This window comes from Heptranchias perlo, unplaced genomic scaffold (assembly GCF_035084215.1).
Source record: "Heptranchias perlo isolate sHepPer1 unplaced genomic scaffold, sHepPer1.hap1 HAP1_SCAFFOLD_47, whole genome shotgun sequence".
Taxonomy (NCBI): Eukaryota; Metazoa; Chordata; class Chondrichthyes; order Hexanchiformes; family Hexanchidae; genus Heptranchias; species Heptranchias perlo.
This window is the reverse complement of record NW_027139484.1, coordinates 7,207,268-7,230,244: the sequence shown is the minus strand read 5'-3', so window position 1 is coordinate 7,230,244 and position 22,977 is coordinate 7,207,268. Positions and strand designations below refer to the sequence as shown.

At 44.0% G+C, this 22,977-nt stretch overlaps 5 non-coding genes across 5 annotated transcripts; 3 read left to right on the top strand and 2 right to left on the bottom strand.

Annotated features, from left to right (window-relative positions):
* Positions 1-8,910: 8,910 nt before the first annotated feature.
* Positions 8,911-8,983, top strand: trnak-uuu (transfer RNA lysine (anticodon UUU)). Its single transcript has one exon. It is a non-coding gene; the product is annotated as a tRNA-Lys (tRNA).
* Positions 8,984-16,399: 7,416 nt separating this feature from the next.
* Positions 16,400-16,472, bottom strand: trnav-uac (transfer RNA valine (anticodon UAC)). The gene has a single exon. It is a non-coding gene; the product is annotated as a tRNA-Val (tRNA).
* A 1,132-nt stretch (positions 16,473-17,604) lies between these two features.
* On the top strand, positions 17,605-17,677 carry trnan-auu (transfer RNA asparagine (anticodon AUU)). Its single transcript has one exon. It is a non-coding gene; the product is annotated as a tRNA-Asn (tRNA).
* Positions 17,678-17,755: 78 nt separating this feature from the next.
* trnal-cag (transfer RNA leucine (anticodon CAG)) lies at positions 17,756-17,838 on the top strand. The gene has a single exon. It is a non-coding gene; the product is annotated as a tRNA-Leu (tRNA).
* A 4,664-nt stretch (positions 17,839-22,502) lies between these two features.
* Positions 22,503-22,590, bottom strand: trnap-cgg (transfer RNA proline (anticodon CGG)). Its single transcript is given in 2 exon segments — positions 22,503-22,538; positions 22,555-22,590. It is a non-coding gene; the product is annotated as a tRNA-Pro (tRNA).
* Positions 22,591-22,977: the final 387 nt, after the last annotated feature.

The following is a 22,977-nucleotide window of genomic DNA, read 5'->3' as shown; positions in this document are numbered from 1 at the left end:
TAAAGTGTGAAATCACTTTGCACCTTTTTGCTCCTCCATCTGTACCATGTGTAACTTTCCCAGTGAGCTGCTGGATTCTGTAATAAATCACAATGTACTCTTACCCCTTCTGCTGTGTCACTAAAGTGCTCTGTTACTGTTACAAATACTGTTATTGTTTCAGATTAAAGAAAAATATGAATAATGGAGAAATTAACCAAATCCCAGATCAGAACGACATTCAGATTGAGTCCAATTTTACTCTGATTTATTTAGTAGAAGCTACAATTGCAAACTCTATTCAAAATGGCTCATTGGACCTTTCCTCTGAATGTCTGGTCTCTCCTTCTCTGTAAGAATTAAGTCCAAATAACCAAATGTTAATCCTTTTTTGCAGAAGTTCACATTTTGGTCTTTATTTCCCTCACTGCACCGCTGTCTTTGTGTTAAACACCAGCTCGTGCCAGTCTCACACAGTTTGTATCTTTAACTATAGTGCAACAATGATTTAACAGGAACACCAAATGAACCCTCTCCGTGTGTCTCACCGTGACAAGCTGCTCCTCAGTGAGATGGATGCCTTATTAACGGCAATTATGTTTCAGGATCAGGACGGCCATTTTGTTTAAGCTTCATTGCGGTCAATTTGTTCCTGATCACCATATTGCCCCCATTAAGTTCGCCACCTTGCGCCTCAGTTAAATGGCAGCCTTGCCCCTCAGTAAGATGTCCAGCTTGCCCCTCAGTACGATGGCTGCCTCACTGGTGTCCATTTTGTTTCAGTTTCATGGCATTGAATTTGTTGTTCACAGATTCATGGTTTCATGGTGACTATGGCAGAAGAGGAGGCCATTCGGCCCACTGTGCGTGTGCCGACTCTTCAAAAGGGCTGTCGAATTTGTCCAATTTCCCCCTCTGCTCTTTCCCCACATGCTTTGTGGAGGCTTTATAATAGTAGTTGTATAATCGAAATACATGTGTATGTATAGATGCAAATTGATGTTGTAATAGTTGCTGTAATATATAAATAAAAGTTGTTGTTGTCGATAAAGATTGTCTCTCAATCTTTTACTCTTTGGATTCTTCTCCTTTATAAACTGGGCTTTGTTTCTGTGTCAATGAATGTTGCTGAGAGATTGTCCCTGTAACTGAGTGAGGGATCATGCTGTTTATTAGGTTTCTAAAAAAACTATTTTGCTTTCGCTGTTTTAAACGTCATGAATTTGTTGGAACTATTTGGCTAATTGGAAAAATCAACAAACTGTAAGTTGCCCACAAACTGCAGGCTTTATGTCCACTGCTAATTAAAGTAAGAGAAAAGAGCAAAGGCAAAGTTCGTTCACCTTTGCAAACTACAACAAAACGGGTGAAGCAGCAAAAAATGCCCAGGCTTTTTTCGGCTGCTCCAGGAACAGAAGATCAAATGAGCACAGGGGTAATTTGGACCCTGCAGCAAACACTAACCAGGACAGACAGACAGACCAGCACCTTTCAGGGGACGGTTGGGGGATGGTGCTTGAGGGAGTGAGGGAATGAGTGCCAAAGCAGGAGAGAACACGCAGCAAACTTGTATTAGAGAGAGAGAAGCAACTTGTGCTCTTCAGTCTGCCCTGAGTGTCTTTCTCTCTCTGTCTCTCTCTCTCTCTCCCAGCATTTCTCTCTTTTCTTCAGATTCTCTGCTTTTTAACTGGGGAGTTTGTTTGTCAGTGGTGTTTGCTGAGAGATTGCCTGCCTGTGTAATGGAATGAGTGAATGACTGTGTGTGAATATGTGTGAGTGAGTGAGTGTGGGGGAGCTCTGGGCTCTTGCTGTGCCTTTTTAATCACTTGCTTTGTTTACAATCAATTCCTTTTCACAATCTCTCTCTCCAGAGGAATTTGTTTGTGGAAATGCTGTAACATAAAGATGTGGAATGAGAATGTTTTGGAGGAGGAGTATTCCTTGTACAAGAAGCTTTCTCTCCACAGGGGACTGACCGAGGCCTTCACCAGAGGCTGCACGCAATGGGGCTCACGTGAATTTTGTCTGGATCACTATGGGATCAATGGGTCACGGTGGGATCACTCGGAACACCGTGGGATCACGGGCTGCTGGTGGATCACTGGGACACTGTAGGCTCACTGGGACATTGTGGGATCACTGGGACACTGTGGGATTATTGGGACAATGTGTGATCATTGGGTTGCAGTGGGATCACTGGGACACTGCAGGTTCACTGGGACATTGTGGGATCACTGGGGACACTGTGGGACCAGTGGGACAATGTGTGATAATTGGGTGACTGTGAGATCACTGGGACACTGGCGGCCATTTTGCTTAAGATGGCCGCCTTGCTGGCCGCCATTAAGTTTCAGCTTCGTGGTATTAAAGGAGAGATGTCTTTACTCATTCTATGTAATATATAAATAATATAACACACGTTATTTTATATACACAAGTTGTTGAATACAAAGAAAGTCTCTCAAACTTTTACACAAATGCAGTTTGGATACTGGGACCTCTGGGTGTACCGTGAAATCACTGGGTGCGCTTTGGGATCATTGGGATCATTTTGAGAGCACTGGGACACTCTGGGATTACTGGGGCACTTTGGATCACTGGGTCACTTTGGATCACTGGGAGCACTGCAGGATCAGTGGGTCCCTCTGCGATCACTGTGGGATCACTGGGACACTGTGCATGACTGGGGAACTATCACTGGGTGCAATGTGGGATCACTCGGTGCACTGTGGATCACTGGGACACTGTGGATCAATGGGGCACTATCACTGGGTGCACTGTGGGAATTTATTTCATAGTTGGGCCGAAAGGCACTGTTTACCTGCTGTACATTCGATGTAATTCTATGTAGCACACGAGTCGTTGTTGTTGTTGTTGTCGTTGTTGTTGTTGTTGTTGTTGCTGCTGCTGCTGCTGCTGCTGTTGCACAAGAGACTGTTGACAAAAATGAAAGCGCATGGAACTTGAGGCAACATATCGACATGGGTAGAGAATTGGTTGGGAGATAGGAGACAGAGAGTAGGGATAATGGGTCCATACTCCAATTGGCAGCATGTGACTAGTGGTGTCCCCCAGGGATCTGTAACTGGGGTCTCAGCTTGTCGCCATATTTATCAATGACTTCGATGAAGGAACAGGGAGTAGTATATCCAAGTTTGCTGATGACACTAAGTTAAGTGGTAGAGTCAGTAGTGTGGAATGCGCATGGAAAATTGGAAAGGGACATTAATAGATTCAGTTAGTGGGCAGAACGATGGCAGATGGAGTGCAATGTGGGGTAATCCACTTTGGACCGATGGTCAGGGTATTTTCCAAATGGGAAGAAGCTCGGAACTGTGGAGAAGCAGAGAGAATTAACGGTTCATTTACATAAATCAGTAAAAGCTAACGGACAGGTCCAAAAATAATTTAAAAGGCTAACGGAATGATAGCCTTTATCTCAGGGGGCTGGAATATAAAGAAGTGGAAGTTATGTTCCAGTTATATAAAGCTCTGGATAGACTGCGTCTGGAGTAACTGCGTTCAGTTTTGGACACTGCACCTCAGGAAGGATAGATTGGCCTTGGAGGGGGTGCAGAGCAGATTCACCAGAATGTTACCGGGGCTGAAATGGTCAAATTATGAGGACAGGCTGCATGGACTCGGCTCGGATTCCCTCGAGAAGAAAACATTGAGGGGCGGTCTGAGCGAGGTGTTTAACATGTTTAAATGATTCGATAGAATAGAGAGAGAGAACGAATTTCCTCTGGGGAATCAAGAACGAGGGGGACATAATCTTAAAATTAGAACCATGCCATTCAGGTTCGAAATCAGGAAGCACTTTTTTACACAAAGCGCAGTAGAAGTCTGGAACTCTGTCCCCCAAAAGACTGTGGATTCTGGGGGTCAATTGAAGCTTTCAGGACTGAGATCGATAGATTATTGTTGGTTTAGGGTATCGAGGGATGGGGAGCAAAGGCGGGTAAATCGATTTGAGGTACAGATCATCTCTGATCTAATTGAAGGGCGGAACAGGTTCAAGGGTCTGAATGGCCTCCTCCTGTTCCCAATGGAAATGTTGAGAATATGCTTTGTTGAGGCTGTGACGTCTGGGTCAACCCCTGTCCAAACAAGGCAGGCCACATTTGGGAGTTTAATAACTTTGAAATGAACATTTTTCTTTTGTGACTTGTGCAACTTCGATCAATTGAATAGTTATGAAAGAGAATCAATGCAGTCATTCTAACTTCTGGCTGATGATCAGAACAGAGGTTTCTGCAGTGTTGTGGTTATCATGTTCGCCTCACACGCGAAAGTTTCCCGGGTGGAAACATTATGTTGGGGCAATTTTTTTTTCACTGTGAAATACCAGGTCCTGTTAAATTGAACACAAATTCGTGGTCTCACGAGCACTGAACATTTTAAACCGAGCCCTTAAAAATACAGTGTGTAAAATGAGAAGGGATAAAAAGTTCATCGCACAAAAGAAATTATTAAAGTTTTCCAACTTCCCTCAGCAGCCTTTCATTCTGCAAAATAACGATATCGGTTAATTCATGGTGATTAAAACAATGATTGTTTTAATGAGTAAGTTCGTGCGATTAATGTGTTCAAAAGTTGCTTTCCTAATCGGGAATCGAACCCGGGCTGCGGCGATAAAGGCGCCAAATTCTAACCACTAGACCACCAGGGAGCACTATTTCCAGTATTATCAGATGTAACATGGATTTTCCTTTCTCTGTGATTGAGCTTTTAATTCTGTTTAGCTCCTTATTGCGAATATTCCCGTGATTAAATAAGAATAATGCACAATAGGCTCATGAAAACCCAGGGAGGTAGCATCCCGCTCACCGAGCCTTTATGGCAGCATTTATCTTACCAAGCACTGGAGTGAGTGAAACTGTCTCCGGGGCGGTCTCAGTGTGGAAAGGAATGCGAGTGAGCGAGTTATTTGTCGGTCAGGATGGCCGAGCGGAGTAAGGCGTTGCGTGCAGGTTGCGGTCTCCGCTGGAGGCGTGGGTTCAAATCCCACTTATGACAGTGGTTATTTTGACTCCTATTTCATTTGTTGCTTGAGCTGCAGTTGAATTATCGGCCCAGTTGATTTGCTCTTCCCGCAACAACCAATCCGGTCTCCATCCACGGCACGTTTTGACGCCCACCGTCTCATCCCCAAACCGAGCTTTAAACGAAAATATGCTAGAAACACAAGGCGATAATTCAACAACTATGGAGAGAACAGACACTTGGGGAAATGTACCATCGGTGGAGGAGTAGGCCATTAAGCCCCTCCAGCCCGCTCCGCCATTTGATAAGATCATGGCTAATCTGTGGTCTAACTCCATATACCTGCCTTTGGTCCACATCCCTTCATACCTTCGGTTGGCAAAAAGCTATCTATCTCAGATTTAAAATTCGCAATTAAGCTAGCATCCATCCCCGTTTGGGGAAGAGAGTTCCAAACTTCTATCACCTTTGGTGTGCAGAAGTGTTTTCTAATCTCACTCCTGAAAGATCTGGCTCTAATTTTTAGACTGTGCCCCCTGGACCGAGAATCCCCAACCAGCGGAAATGGTTTCTCTCTATCCGGAAAATGTCAATGACACAGTCAATGAAAGGTGCAGTTCACGAAGGCGGCTCACCAGCACCTTCTCAAGAACAGTTAGGGATGTGCAATAAATGCTGACCTTGCCATTGACACCCACATCCCATGAATGAAGACAAAAAAAGTCGCCTGCATGGCCGAGTAATTTCGTGCTGCTAAGCGACGGGAAGAATGAAACCATCGGCTTCAGTCCTTTGAACGAACTGTATACACTTGCCGTCGAGCTCAATCCACACTTGGTCCTCTGCCCTGAATATCCACTGCATCAGGAAATACTCCGTAACATAGAATCACAGCATAGAAACATCATAGAAGAAGGCCATTCGGCCCATTGTGCCTGTGCGAACTTTTTGAAAGAGCTACCCAATGAGACCCACTCCCCTTCCCTTTCCCCAAAGCCCTGCAAAATTTTCCCCTTCAAGGATTTACCCAGTTCCCCTTTGAATGTTATTATTCAATCTGTTTCCACCACCCTTTCAGGCAGTGCATTCCAGATCATGACAACTCGCTGCGTAAAAACATTCTCCTCATCTCACCTCTGTTGCCAATTACCTTAAACCTGTGTCCTCCGGTTACCATCATTTCTGGCACTGGAAACAGTTTCTCCTTATTTATTCCATCAAAACCATTCATGATTTTGAACACCTCTGTTAAATCTCCCGTTAACCGTCTCTGTTCAAAGTAGAACAACCCCAGCTTCTCCAGTCTCTCCACCTCACTGAAGTCCCTCATCACTGGCACCATTCTAGTAAATCAACTCTGCTCCCTCTCCAAGGCCTTGACATCCTTCCTAAAGTGTGGTGGGCAGAATTGTGTGGTGGCCAGCTGGGGCGTAACCAGTGATTTATAAATGTTTAGCATAAGTTCCTTGCTTTAGTACTCTAGGCCTCTATTAATAAAGTCAACGATTCCGGGTATTTTTTTTTACAATCTATTCAACTTGTCCTGCCACCTTCAAAGATTTGTGTGCTTATGCCCCCAGGTCTCTCTGTTCCTGCACCTCCTTTAAAATTGCACCATTTAGTTTAAAGAGCTGGCACAGGCACGATGGGCCGAATGGCCTCCTGTGTTTCAATTATTCTATGTTTTTGATTACACCTCTATGAAGCGCTTTGGGATATCCCCCAGAAGTGGGAGTCAGCAGTTCACTTTCTCCCTTAACACTTCCATCTGACCTGGGCTGGACTAAATAGATATTTTCGTGGTGTAATGTTTATCATGTTGGCGTCACACACTAAAAACTCCCGGTTTAATCCCGGGTCAGAAACAATTTGATGGAACTTGCTCCTCACAAACTTCCAGGCGCGAGCTTTCTCTCGTGTAAACTGGGCTGCAATCCTTTCACATTCAACAACGGCTGCTCCAGATTCCTGGTCTCATTACCACTGAACACTTTTAAGCAGTGCGTAAAATGAGAAGGGATGAAAGTTACAAAAGTTAGCGTAGTTTCGACAGTCACTCGACAAACTTGTTCGCATTTCATTCAGTGCGAAACAGAAAGTTGTGCGTTTATTAATGGTGATTAAAAGATTCACCTTTTTTAAAATTCGTTCACGGGATGTGGGCGTCGCTGGCGAGGCCAGCATTTATTGCCGATCCCTAATTGCCCTTGAGAAGGTGGTGGTGAGCCGCCTTCTTGAACCGCTGCAGTCCGTGTGGTGACGGTTCTCCCACAGTGTTGTTAGGAAGGGAGTTCCAGGATTTTGACCCAGCGACAATGAAGGAACGGCGATATATTTCCAAGTCGGGATGGTGTGTGACTTGGAGGGTAACGTGCATGTGGTGTTGTTCCCATGTACCTGCTGCTCTTGTCCTTCTTGGTGGTAGAGGTCGCGGGTTTGGGAGGTGCTGTCGAAGAAGCCTTGGCGAGTTGCTGCAGTGCATCCTGTGGATGGTGCACACTGCAGCCACAGTGCGCCGGTGGTGAAGGGAGTGAATGTTTAGGGTGGTGGATGGGGTGCCAATCAAGCTGGCTGCTTTATCTTGGATGGTATTATTTGTTGCTTGAGCTGCAGTTGATTTTTCGGCCCAGTTGATTTGCTCTTCCCGCAATCAGCAACCCGGTCTCTGTCCACGGCAGGTTTTGACGCCCACCGGCTCATCCCTAAGCCATTGGAAGTAAATGCCTTCCATGACTGCTGCTTACAAATGTATTTACATGTATCTGTATTATTTATTCACTTATTGGGGTGTATATAATGTCAATGTATTTTCTGGATATTTATTTCTCTATGTCTTATTTCTTATTACACACAAATACATAACACAGATACACAGAGATATAATGATAACCACCACACAGTTACACCCAAATGTATTTATAAGTGTCACAGATGCAATCATATATATTTATAACAAGATATATCATATTGTAAAAATAATTAAAATAAATTTATAAATGGCACCCATAACATAAACACTCACTTTGTAAAGAAGCATGACATCCATTTGTACACATCCATTGTTTAAATTTTCACACCGTCCTGTTCGCAGTCCTGAACAAATTCCACACACAGAAACTCTCAGAGTTTTTTCAGATGCTGCCCGCCCGATTGTGCATTTTGAGCAGTTCCTTTCCTGTGATGTGATGATTCTGGGTGCCGGGTGTGTGTAATTGGATTTGCTGCAGTCGTGCTGCCGCGGACAGGTGAAGGCAGCTTCTGAGGCTGCCTGACACCCGGTGGGAGTGGGAGGGGATTTAGTAATCTGAAATAAATGAAACGGTGTGTGAGAAACTTTCATAAAGGTAAACATCCAAATCTTTGCTGTCAGACCTTGTAGCGCAACGATAGCGCGTCTGACTCCAGATTAGAAAGTTGTGTGTTTAAATCACGTCGGGGTCACAGTTGTCCTTAGTGTTGTTAGGAGGCTGGATAATTCCCGCTTCCTTATTACAATCCCGTTTTCACAACAAACAGAATCCTGCTCTGAATTCCGCCTCACGAATTCCCCACTGTCAGGGAGAGAAGCGTCTGATTCCCTCATTTATTTATTGCAAGAAACATACACAAACACACTTATTAATTCAAAATCAGCCTGCAGCTCCACACGCACAGAGATAAACACAGCCAGAGAGACAGGCAAACACCGGGAAATAGACAATCCGGTTTCTCAGAGAATTGCCTGTACCTCCACGGTCGAATGTAAGGTATTTTGTTGTTCGCTTTCGTTCCACACCTTGGAATTCAGGAGAATCTGGTACATGGTTTGTCGGACAAGGCACGGGCGCGATGGCCCGAATGGCCTGCTTCTGAGCTGTCTCCTTCTCCGATTCTGAACTCAGCCCCTCACGGGGAGCCAACAGCTGCCTCGCTGCAATAACAGACCAAATTGATCCATTTCAGCAGGCCCGGCTTGTTCAGTCGGTAGACCATGAGACTTTTAATCTCAGGGTCGTGGGTTCGAGCCCCATGTTGGGCGAATTCTGTTTTAAACTTTCACGCTGCTTTCCCGAGTGAACCCTCCGCTTGCTTCACTGTCAGTGCAAGAGACGATTCTGTCAGTGCCGCCTCGTGTGCAATGGTCAAAACTTTAAAAGGAGCAGAAGGTTATTCGGGGTTCAGATACACAAACCTCTCTGATGACCCTGAGGTTTTGTCAGAGGTTGCTGCCTCACCTACATCTCTTGCCCTCTGACGAGGCACTTGCTCCGGTTTCAATTTACAAACTGGGTGAGTTGGTGATCGGGTGTAGGAGAGCTGGTTTGTGATCTGAGTTGGAGACTCAGCGGCCCCGGGTGAGACAGAGAAAAGAAAATCAGTCCAGGCCCGACCCCAATCTGCGGATGTGGAACAAAACACGGGAGGAGGGTGCGGTGTGAGGTCCCTGTCAAACCAACTGCCCGAACAAAGCTGGCCACAGTCACAGAATCAGAATGGCTACTTCCTGAGGGGGGAGGCCGATTCATGTGGAAAAGGATCCGGACGAGAATGATCTGATTCATAAGGTTAGGGAAGGGAAATTAAGGAGCTCCTTCGGAACGTTAATTACTTGAAAATGAAGACTTTTTCCTGTGTTGCTTGTGTGGTTTTGATGAATGAAATGTTTGCAAAAAAGGCATCCGTGGAGAAGGATTGAGAGCTTTTAGGACTAGAGGGGAAATGAGGAGATTTTTTTTTCACACAGAGGGTTGTTCCGATCTGGTAGCCACTCCCTGAAAGGGTGGTGGAAGAAGCTTTCATAGGAACTTTCAAAAGGCAATTGGACAGGCACTTGAAGAGAACTGATTTGCAAGTTTACGGGGAAAAGGCTGGGTTTTTTGGACTAAATTGGACAGATCTTTCAAAGAGTAGGCAGGGCAACACGGCCGAATGGCCTCCTTCTGTGCTGTAATATTCTATGATTCTATTCCATGATTTTAGTGTGGGACAGGAGAGATGTTGTTTAAAGAGAAGTAAAACTGTCCCAATCAGAGCAGAGAGAGATGACTGGTCAGTTCCCCTCTGTCCGGTATAAGTCACCAGCGGTTTTTTTGTGGTGTAGTGGTTAACAGTTCGCTTTACACGCGAACGGCCCTGCTTTCGATCCTGGGCGGACAATTTATATTGCAGTTGCTGTTCAAATTCTATATTAATGACTTAGATGAGGGGACCGAGTTTAATGGATCCAAGTTTGCTGATGATAAAGAGATAGATGGGAAAGTAAGCCGTGAGGAGGACGCAAAGGGAGGTGGACAGGTTAAGTGATTGGGTAAGAAAGTGGCAGTTGGAGTATAAGGTGGGAAAATGTGAAATTGTCCACTTTGGTAGGAAGAATAGAAAAGCAGAATATTTTTCAAAAGGTGAGAGTCCAATAAATGTTGGTATTCAGAGGGAGTTGGGTTTACTTGTAAATAAATCACATAAATTTAACATGCAGGTACAGCAAGCTATTAGGAAGAAAAATGGTATGTTGGCCTTATTGCAAGGAGGTTGGAGTATAAGGAAGTCTTGCTGCAATTAAATAGGGCTTTGGTGAGAACACACCTGGAGTACTTTGATGTAGTCCGCATAGATTTTAGCAAGGCTTTTGACAAGGTCCCAATTGGCAGACTGGTCAAAAAAGATGGAAATGCACGAGAGAGGGGACAAAGGAGATTTACGAGGAGGTTGCCATGGCTGGAGAATGTTGGCTGTGAGGAAAGATTGGATAGGCTGGGGTTGATTTCTTTGCAACGGAGGAGGCTGAGGGGTGATTTAATTGAGGTGTACAAAATTATGAAGGGCCTTGATAGAGGCGATTGGAAGGACCTATTTACCTTTGCAGGGAGGTCAATAACCAGGGAGCATAGATTTAAAGTGATTGGTGGAAGGATTAGAGGGGAGCTGAGGGGAATTTTTTTCACCCAGAGGGTGGTGGGTGTATGGAACGCACTGCCTGAAAGGGTGGGAGAGGCAGAATTCCTCGTTACATTTAAATAATACTTGGATATGCACCTGAAGTGGCGTAACGTAAAATGCTACGGACCGAGTGCTGGAAAGTGGGATTAGACTGGGTGGCTTATTTTCGGCCGGCGCGGACGCGATGGGCAGAATGGCCTCCTTCTGTGCGGTAAATTTGCCATGATTCGACAAAATTTGCGTTTGTTTTTTGTAAAAGCAAAATTCCCGAACCGAGAATCGAACCCAGGCCACAGCTGTGAAAGTCCCGAATTCTAACTACAAGACCACCAGGGAAGCCATGGCAGATTTTCAAATACATCTGGGAGTGTTTACATTAGGTACCAATAACATTTCTGGTTTCGTGACTCTGTTATTTACAAATGTATTATTGTATTATTTGTATAATTTATTTATTTATTTATTGGGGGGTATATATTGTGAAGCTACTTTTGGCGCTGATATGAGTCTGTATAATTCCGCAATTAATGCTTCATTTGCGTTTTCACAATAACAAGTCTGTCTCACTTGTTCCCCAGTGTCAGGGAGGGAAGTGTCTGATGCCCTCTTTTATTTAATGTTAAAAACAGAAGACAAACACTCGGATTCGTTCAATATCAACCTGCAGGTCGACAGAGACACAGAGATAATCACAGCCAATGATATGGACAGCCAGGGTCGAGTTCACTGAGACGACAGACAAGAGTGATTGCAACTTCCAGGCCCGGCCAACTCATTCGGCAGCACATGAGCCTCTTAAACTCAGGGTCGTGGGTTCGAGCCCCACGTTGGGCGAATGCTCTTTTAAACTGTTTCTGTTGCTTTCAGAGGCAAACCCCAGCTCTGACTTCCCCCTGACCTCCCGTGCAGTGTCACCGCGCACATTGTGGCCGCGCCCGGGCTGATTTCTCTCTCTCTCACCCGGGACCGCTGAGTCTGCTATACCGTGATCACCAACTCATCCAGTTTGTAAATTTAAACCGGAACAGGTGCCTCACAAAGGGCAAGAGAAGTAGGGAAGGCTGCAACCTCTGACAAAATCTCATTCCCATTCGAGGTTTGTGTATCTGAACCCCGAACACTTACTGCAACTTTTAAAAGTTTTGACATTCACTGTACAGGACGCGGCACCTTGAGACTCGTCTCTGACACTCACAGTGATGCGTATGGCCGTTTTCACTCGTTAAACAGAGATTGTGACATTGTGATATTGTCTTAGACACCCTCACCAGCGGAAAGGTTTTGTCCATCTACCTTTCAAAATCCTAAAAAGCCTTCTATATTCCAGGGAATACAAGTGTGTAACCGCTGCTCATAATTTAACCCTTCGAGCCCTGCTAACGTTCTGGTAAATCTGGGTTGCGCTCCTTCCAAGACCAATATACCCTTTTGGAATAAAAGGGAATAAAACTTGAAATGAGCATCACTGAGGATCAGTTTTCTCTCACTCAAAGTTTCGTGAAGTAAAAGATACAGCTTTTCAATAATAAGGGAGCAGCCACTGTCGCCTTTTTTGGCAGGAGAAAAAAACTCCTCCCTGGATTTTTATGGAGAGCAAGTTTCAACATAATATTTATGCTCTGGAACCTTTCGTGTGTTAAAGCAAACGCGATAACCGCTGCACTACGGAAACTGCTACTATTTCATTAACAACAATGGTGAACTGATTTACTCTCCTGTCTCTGTTCTGATTTGGAATGTGTTGCTTCTCCGTCCAACAACACTTAACATGTTACAAAACAGAAGGAGATCATTCGGCCCATCGTGCCTGTGCTAGCTCTTTGAAAGTGCTATCCAATGGTCTCACCACCCATAAGCTCTTTCCTCAGAAGCCCTGCAATTTATTTTCCTTTTCAAGTATTTATCCAATCCACTTTTGAAAGTTACTATTGAATCTGCTTCCACCGTCCTTTCAGGCAGCGCATTCCAGATCATAACAACTCGCTGTGTAAATTATGTTCCCTCATGTCGCCTCTGGCTCTTTTGCCAATTACCTGAAATCTGTGTCCTCTGGTTACCGACCCGTCTGCCACTGAAAACAGTTTCTCCTTATTTGCTCTATCAAAACCTTTCATTATTTTGAACACTTCTGTCAAATCTCCCCTTAACCTTCTCTGCTCCAAGGGGATAATCCCAGCTTCTCCATTCTCGCCATATAACTGAAGTCCCTCATCCCTGTTACCATTCTAGTAAATCTCCTCTGCACCCTCTCCAAGGCCTTGACATCTTTCCTAAAGTGCGGTGCCCAGAATTGAACACAATACTCCAGCTGCAGCTTAATCAGTGTTTTGTAAACGTTTGTCATAACTTTGTTGCTTTTTTACTCTATGCCCCTATTAATAAAGTCCATTTCACAAGGCTGTCTATGTCCTCCTGAAGTCTGATAGTATCCATCACATTGTTTGATCGATTTCCGAGTTTCATGCCATCTGCAAACTTTGAAATTATACCCTGTACACCCAAGTGCAGGTCATTAATGTATGTAAGAAAAATGAAAACTTTTTGCAGTGTGACTTGTGTGACTTTAAGCCGAGTTTATAGAACATCTTCTCATAATTTAAGGCATCGCACCCTGGTAACAATCTGGTGAATCTGTGCTGCACTCCTTCCAAGGCCAATATATCCTTTCAGATTCAAAGGGTATAAACTTGAAATAAGCGTCACTGTGGATCAGTTTTCGCTCACTCAAAGTTATCTGTTGAGTGAAATAAAAGAAAGCGCTTTTAAAGAATAAGGAAGCAGCCACTATCGCCCCTTTTGACAAGCCTATTTTGTGGCACTTTATCAAACGCCTTTTGAAAGGCCATATACAAAACATCAACCACATTGCCCTCATCAGCCGTCTCTGTTAACTAATCAGAAAACTCAATCACGATTTGCCTTTAACAAATCCACAGTGGCTTTCTTGTCCAAATGACAATTGATTTTGTCCCGGATTATCATTTCTAAAAGCTTCCCACTACCGTGGTTAAACTGACTGGCCTGTAATTGCTGCGTTTATCCTTTCACTCTTTTTTGAGCAAGGGTGTAAAATCTGCAATTCTCCAGTTCTCTGGCACCAAACCCTGTATCGAAGGAGGATTGAAAGGTTATGGCCAGGACCTCTATAATTTACACCCTTACTTCCCTCAGCAACCAAGGATGCATTCTATTCGGACCAGGTGACTTATCTACTTTAAGTACAGCCAGCCTTTCTAGTATCTCCTCTTTATCAATTTTCACCCCATCCAGTATCCCAACGACCTCCCCTTTTACTGTCATTTAGGCAGCATTTTCTTCCTCGGTAAAGACAGATGCAGAATACTCATTTAGTACCTAAGCAATGCCCTATGCCTTCATGTGTAGATCTCCTTTTTGGTCCCTAATCGGTCTTACCCCTCCTCTTACTACCCGTTTACTATGTATATGCCTATAGAAGACTTTTAATGACTTGATGAAGGGATCGAGTTTAACGTATCCAAGTTTGCTGATGATACAAAGCTAGGTGGGAAAGTAAGCTGTGAGGAGGACACAAAGAGTCTGCAAAGGGATATGGACAGTTTTAGTGTGTGGGCAAGAAGGTGGCAGATGGAGTATAATGTGGGGAAATGTGAGGTTATTCACTTTGGTAGGAAGAACAGAAAAACAGTATATTTTTGAAATGGTGAGAAACTATTAAATGTTGATGTCCACAGAAACTTGGGTGTCCTGGACACCTGATCTCCAGGTTGTACTAACCTAGTATAAGCATATAAAACGTGATGACGGAGAAAGGCTAAATAAACACGAAGACATGAAACAATCCTTGGTGGTTTCTGAGAGTCAGCAAAGTCGGATGGTTTACGATCATGAGTTAAGATCAGTGGTGTTAACGTACAGAACAATGTAGCCGAATCGTATAAAGATAGGGCATGCTCCCTTCTCAAATGTTAGAGCTCTCAATAGGGGTCAGTCAGAAGTCCATTGCCACAGGCAGTCCGCAAAGGTCAGGTCTGATATATCTGGATTCGCAGACAGGTCAAGTTGTGTTGATTGCTTGACATTAATGTAATCTGTAGACAGTTATATTATAATAATAATCCTGTTTAATGTAATGTTGAAGACAGCTGTGGTACAACTCTGTTGTAAGTCAATCTACTAAACTTGCTATTTTGTAACCACTCGGGCTAAAATCTAGCGGAAGTTATTGTTGATGAATTAACAACCCATAGTTGCGACAGTAACGGGAGAAATCCGCTAACATTCACTTTATATATAAACATCACACCCATAGTTTATATTTTCACACGTTCTCTTTTGCAGTTCTAACCAAAGTCCAAACATCGAATGTCCACGTGTTTTTCAGAAGTTTCCCGTCCTGTTATGTATTTTGAGCAGTTTCCGACAGACAGAAACATCACACCCACAGTTTATATTTTCACACGTTCTTTTTTGCAGTTCTAATCGAAGTCTAAACACCGAAAGTCTAAGTGTTTTTTAGAAGTTTCCCCTCCTGTTCTGTAACTTGAGCAGTTCCCCACATCCTTTTCCTGTGATGTGATAATTCTGGGTGCAGGATGAATGTAATTGGATTTGCTGCAGTCCGCTGACAGCAGGCGATGGAAGCGAGCGCCATGCTGCCCCTGACAGGTGAAGGATGCTTCTGATGCTGCCTGACATCCGGTGGGAGTGGGCGGGGATTTGAAAGCCAACCCATTCGACCAATCTCGGAGCTCAAAAGCGGTGCTTGACAAACATTGATAGAAACAATCACCTTTGAAACACCCAAGCATCGTAGAGCAACGGTAGCGTGTCTGACTCCAGATCAGAAGGTTGCGTGTTCAAATCACGTCGGGGTCACAGTTTTTTCCCTGAGAGCCGGTTTGAACAATTCTGCAATTCAATTTTTCTTTGCATCTTCACAATTAACAGAACCCTGCTCGAAAGTCTGCCTCGAGCCGGGAGGGAAGCACCTGATGACCTCATTTATTTAATGCAAATAACAGAAGACAAACACACATCTTCGTTCAAAAACCACCCTGCAGGTGGACACATAGTGAGAGAAACACAGGGCAGAGATGCAGACAGTATCCGGAAACATAGGGAAATAGACAAGAGAAATAGATTGAGCGCTTTGTTATCAGAAAATTGTCTGAACCTCCACGGTCAATGAAAGGGCTTTTGTTGGCCGGTTTCCCATTGAACCGGAGAATTCGGGAGAACTTGGTGGATGGTTGGTTCGTATTCCCTTGTCCCCCACCATTGGAAAAGGTTTGTCCATCCCACCGGACGAACTCCTTTCAAAAGCCACTCTGTCCAAAGCCAATATATCCTTCCAGATGAGAAGGGAATAAAACTTGAAAAGAGCGTCACTGTGGATCAGTTTTCTCTCACTCAAAATTTTCTGTTTAATGAAGTAAAATATGCAGGTGACAAAGAATACGGCAACAGCCACTGTCTCCCTTTTTGGCAGGAGAAGAAAATCGATCTGTCTGTTTGTGGAGACCAAGTTCAAACATAATGTTTCCGCCCGGGATCGAACTGGGGACCTTTCGCGTGTAAAGCGAACGTGATAACCGCTACACTACGGAAACCGATGGCATGGCATGTAACACAATGGGTAGCTGAATGGTGTGCTCTCTCTGCTCGGACTTGGAATGTGTTCTTTCCATTGCAGCTGGAGACACAGACAGTGGCTGCTCCCCCTTAACTTTAAAAACTCTCAGGGTAGTGGGTTTGAGCCCCACGTTGGGAGAGTACCGTTTTAAACTTTTATGCTGCTTCCACCCGCCCTCCTCCGTCTCACCGCACACGACGGGGCCGCGCCCGGGCTGAATCGCTCCAATCAGGTTTCCGCCCCTGTCGCAGCATGAAATGGTCCTGATCAAAGTCACAAATGATACCCGATGTGACTCCAACCATGATAAACTATCCCTCCTCATCCTTCTCAAATACAATATCTCACCGTGCTGTTATCCTGTTAGACTAGTTTCCTCTCTCTGCCCTTATTTGGAATGTGTTGCTTTTCCATCTGACAACACTTAGTATCATGGTATTATGTTAGTCCACAAGAGGAGATCATTCGGCCCATCGTGCCTGTGCCGGGTCAAACACACGTATTCGTTCAAAATAAGTTCAGAGACAGATTGAGTGTTTTTTTTATCAGAAAATTGCCTGAACCCCCACAGTCCACAGCTTTCCTCCTCGCTATCAACCACACGGCCTACTTTTATGTCAACCGCAAATTTCTCAATCATGCCCCCTACGCTTAAGTCCAAATCGTTAATGTATACCACAAAAAGCAAAGGACCAAGTACCGAGCCCTGCGACACCCCACTGGAAACAGCCTTCCAGCCGCAAAAACACCCGTTGACCATTACACATTGCTTTCTACCACTCAGCTAATTTTGGATCCAATAAGCCACATTCCCTTGGAGCCCATGGGCCTTAACTTTTTCGACCAATCTGCCATGTGGGAATTTTTCAAAAGCCTTGCTACAATCCATGTAGACTACATCAATTGCGCTACTCTCATCGATCCTCCTTGTCACCTCCTCGAAAAATTCAATCAGGTTCGTTGGACACGACCTCCCCTCAACAAATCCATGCTGACTGCCCTTGATTGGTCCGTGCCTTTCGAAGTGACAGTGGATCCTGTCCCTCATTTGAAATGGAGTCTTTCTCCTGCTTGCTGCAATAACAGATAAGGCGGTTGTTAGTACTCAGGCCTGGCTAGCTCAGTTGGTAGAACATGAGACTATTAATCTCAGGATCGTGGGTTCGAGCCCCACATTAGGCGAGGACCATTTTTAAGTTTCATGCTGCTATCACTGGCCAACAGTGCAGAAATAATGCAGAATAAAACATGGTATTGGTAGTCAGAATGGCCGAGCGGTCTAAGGCGCTGCGTTCAGGTCGCAGTCTCTGCTGGAGGCGTGGGTTCGAATCCCACTTCTGACATTGTTCATTTTTACCAAGACGTGGAAATATTTTATTTGTGGATTGGGCTGCAGCTGATGATTCTGCCAAGTTGATTTGCTCCTCCCACAAAAGCAACTGGCTTTGTCATGCATATGTGACTTGAGAAGTTTTGAATGGTGAAATGTTTGACATATTAATGACCGGGACAAAGAAATAGAACAGCAGTGGGAAACATTTAAAACGATGATCGATAGAGTCCAGGAGAAATATATCCCACGAAAAAGCAAGAAAAAACTAGCCAGAAATGATACAACAGGGATGAATAAAGAAATAAGGACAAAATTGAAACTAAAGAAAAAGGCACACACGAGACAATAAAGGAGAGAGGGGAATGTGAAAAGACTGGGAAAGAAGTCTAAAGAACTATTGGAAAGGCAAAAAGGAATATCAAAAAAGCGAAGTATTCTGGACACATCAACAGCCAAAGAAAATTTAGGATTGGAATAGGGCCACTAAGGGATACACACGACAAACTCACAGGCAATGACAGCGAAATGGCAGAAATATTAAATAATCACTTTGCTTCAGTATTTAACAGGGAGACTAATATTGTGGACATGACAGGAGAAGAAGAGATAAAAAAATATATAAAGACATTTAAGATCGAAAGGGGGGAGATAATTCATAAACTAATCAAAGCTCGATAGGAAATTTCCTGTTAGGAGCCGAACCAAAGTTTCAAACCGCTCAGCCACGCTAATTTCCGTATTACTGTTCAGGAGCACAGTTCACAGGGACACGATTACTGCGCTCCATTTAGGGAGGCTTAGTGACAGGTGGAAATTGACCTATTAATAGAATCATAGAATAGGACAGCGCCATTCGGATGCCATTCGGCCCATCGTGCCTGTGCCAGCTCTCTGAAAGAGCTTTCCAGTTAGTCCCACTCGCCTGCTGTTTCCCCATACCCCAGAAAATGTTTCCATCCAAGCGTTTATCCAATTCCCTTTTGAAAACTGTGAGTTAAGAAAAACAATATTGAAAGGGGTGCTGGGGCCTCTGCAGCGTCGATGTAGAGTGTGTGATGATTGAAGTTATCAAGATGGTTGCTTTACACATGGTATGTTGTGCAATCATCCTGAAATATCTTCAATATCCAACACAAATTGAATTGCAAACCTGGCGGACAAACACTGGAAAACAAGTCACGAGTGAACGCAAATCATCTGGGACCCGTTTTCAGCCTCACCGCACTTTAAATAAAGTGAAATAACTTTGCATTGAAAAGATTTGGAACTTGCATCTGTGCCTTTATCTGTTCCATTTCTTAAAGTTGCTGGCGTCTGATGATGAACACGCCTCTACTCCCTCCATTGAACAATAAAGGAGGTGTTTGACGTTGACGGGACCTGTTGGTTCTGAGCTCATTCTTTACATTGAGTGGGTTCGCGTCCTTCAACTTTAGCCCAGCGGTGAACTTCGCAGCAAACAAGTTCGACACCGTCTCACCGCGGACGCTGACTGCCATGTTTATTGTAAACAATTTTACAACACCAAGTTATAGTCCAGCAAATTTATTTTAAATTCACAAGCTTTCGGAGGCTTCCTCCTTCCTCAGGTGAACGTTTGTTGGAAATGACAAACGTTTCCAACAAACGTTCACCTGAGGAAGGAGGAAGCCTCCGAAAGCTTGTGAATTTAAAATAAAATTGCTGGACTATAACTTGGTGTTGTAAAATTGTTTACAATTGTCAACCCCAGTCCATCACCGGCATCTCCACATCATGCCTTGTTTATTGTTATTTCTTTCAGACCTAAATAAATAGTGACCGTGATTTTAAATTTGCACTCAGTGATTTTTAGGTAGTCTCCTTTCAGTGTTTCAAAGGCGACCCCTAATTTATGATAGTCCGGCCATTTCACCAGCCGTGTTGAAAACAAAACATGTCTCTGCTTTTCGCGTCTTTTTTCGAAAGGCAAAAAATATATTTCCCGTGACCTCTGAAGGATGGACAAGTACAGTTCAGAAACCAGAAGCAAGTTCACCGAGCTTAAATCGTCTGACCACGTTAAAGGCGATATATACATATATATATATATATAATATATATATATATGTACAAGTAGTTGCTGCCTGTTTCTGTGGTTGTCTTTTTTCTGTGTGTGTCCATCTGCAGGTCGATTTTGAATCAATACCAGTGTTCGTGTCAGTTTGTTGCATGAAATAAATGAGGGTATCAGGCGCTCCCCTCCCTGCCACTGGGTAGGTACTGAGTCAGGGTTCAGACCAAACTTCTGTTTTGTTTTGTGTGAAAAAGCAATTGAAACCTTCATTCGGGAATTATCCAGTCTCATGTGAGCGGTGAAAGAAACAGTGACCCCGATGTGATGTGAACACGCAGCCTTTTGATCTGGAGTCAGACCTTTGCGCCACGCACTCTGAAGACAGGATCCTGGATGTTATTATAAACATGAATGTTTCTCAAACACCGTTTCATATATTGGTTAAATGGATCGGGCTTATCAAATCTCCGCCAGATCCCACCGGGTGTGAGACAGTCTTGGAAGCAGCCTTCACCCCCAATATCACGCTGGCATTCATCGCCTGCTCCCAGCGGACTGCATGAACAGGGCTGGGAGATATGGACTTTGTTCACATCATTCAGCAATGTGAATCGTTAAATATTTAATCATTTTTAATGGGGACAAGGTTTACAAAATGCTCCCGCCTGTTTCCGAACCGGGGACCTTTCGCCTGCTCGGCAAACGTGATAACCACTATACTACGGAAAACTGATGCTTTAAGCTCTGTGATATGGATATAACCCCTCAGCGAAACTAATTTCCGTATTACTGTCCAGGAGCTCATTTCACAGGGATACATTTACTGCGCTGTATTTCGGAAGGCTGCAGAGAAGGACAGGTAGCGATGGTCAGGGAGGGAATCCTAGAGCATCGCGCCCACACAAACATTTCACTGTTTTTTTCATGTACCTGTTATCCGACCGCAGTTTAAACTATTGCGAATGGCATGCTCAGATGATATTGTTCATTGAGTGTTTTCTTGCTCGAAACATCAGCCTTTACGGTTAACAGCCGAACGCGCTAACCGATTGCGCCACAGAGACCAATCGGTGTGGGTTCTTGCAAGATACACGAAAGCAGCGTGTCACCTGGCCAAAGTTTCATGTTGCAGCCACAGAAATGCAGTTGTCCACTATCAGTGTTACTTTTCCAGAAATAAAGGAAGGAACATTGTTTGTGGAAACATGGAAACGGTCTGATCTCGCTCACAGCATCGATATCACCGCCAACCAGCTCTCCTGCAACCGGCGCGATCATCGCTGCTTTGTCTGTTACTTATTCGCACTGCGGGAGAGCCTTCGTCACACGGATTGCAGCGGTTCAACAAGGCGGCTCACCACCACCTTCTCCAGGGTAATTAGGGATGGGCAATAAATACCGGCATCGCCAGCGACACCCACATCCCATTAACGAATAAAAAAAAATATTAATTTCAGATTCTGCATCAGTTTGAGGTGCTGTATTGGATTAAGCTGTTGTATTTGTTTGAGGTACTTTATTGCTTTGAGATACTGTATTAGATTGAGATGCTGTATTAGGTTGAGGTAGTAATTTATGTTTCAGGTTCTCTATCGGTTTGAGGTACTGTATTAGTTTAAGGTGTTGTATTTGATTGAGGTACTGTATTAGTTTGAGGTACTTTATTAGTCTGAGATGATGTATTAGCTTGAGGTATTATATTAGTTTTAGATTCTCTATCCGTTTCAGGTATTGTATTAGCTTGAGGTACCGTATTAGTTTGAGACACTGTTTTAATTTGAGAAGCTCTATCAGTTTGAGGTGTTATATTAGTTTGGGGTATCTGTATTGTAAGGAAAGAGTTAGTCTTTATATTGAATTAATATTAACCTTTACCATTTGCCTCTTAAGTAAGGAAGTATAAATCTCTGTTGGGAGAATGAAACTACAATCATAAGTCAGATTTGCTTCATTTTATATGCATGCATATGTTTAATATAGAGACGAGTAGATTCTGAAGTCCAGAAACTCTTGGATCGGAGCTGATATCATAATACTCATAAGTTTAATTATCCTTTTGATATAAACAATTCTCTGACAATCATAACAAGGCCTTTAAATCATTCAGAGCTGGTGTGTATGTGTGTCAGACAGCATTGTGTGCTATTCGTCTTACCAGCTTCACAGGGAAGCAGGAGAGGTGTGAGATATGTATGAATGCTCCGTATCATTCCAAGCTGACGAAGCGGGAAAGGGCTGTACTGGTGAGAGATAAACACCATTCTGCTCTCTGGTCAATGGGCAAGGCCATATGTTTTAACTGTCAAGTTCAAAAGTTATAGTTATAATTAATGCCTAAAGCAGAACACCTGGCTGTGTGGAAGGAGCCTGTTTGCACCACAAGGCGACATCCAGTGGAGGAGTGTCGTTAGGTGATGAGGGAAGTGATACTCTGATGACATAGAAAATTCTGGAAACCCTCAGCAGGTCAGGCAGAATCTGTGGAGAGAGTAACAGAGTTAATGTTTCAGGTCAATGACCTTTCATCAGAACCACGTTGGGCAGTTGTGTTTGGTAATAGTATGAAACATCGGAATTGTTTCACTCATGTGGGGTGATTTGGGGACTTTTCTGTCTTTGGAAGTTGAAGAGTAAAATAAGGGCTCGTCCGGGATTTGAACCCGGGACCTCTCACATATTTGGATCGACAACCCCGAAGCGAGAATCATACCCCTAGACCAACGAGCCCGTTGACAAAAACCAATGCATTCAAGAGCCAGCCGTCGTAAAACCCTTTTTGTTGGCTATCCTTGATAAGCAATTATGAGGACAGGTTGCAAAGACCAGACTTGCATTCCCTTGAGTTTAGAATATTAAGGGGTGATCTAATTGAGGTGTTTGGATTATTAAAGGATTTGACAGGGCAGATAGAGACTATTTCCTCTGGTGGGGAGAGTCCAGAACAAGGGGGCATAACCTTAAAATTAGAGCTGGGCCGTTCAGGGTTGATGTCAGGAAGCACTTCTTCACACAAAGGGGAGTGGAATTCTGGAACTCTCTCCCTCAAAAAGCAGTTGAGGCTGGGGGTCAATTGAAAATTTAAAAACTGAGATTGATAGATTTTGGGGCTAATTC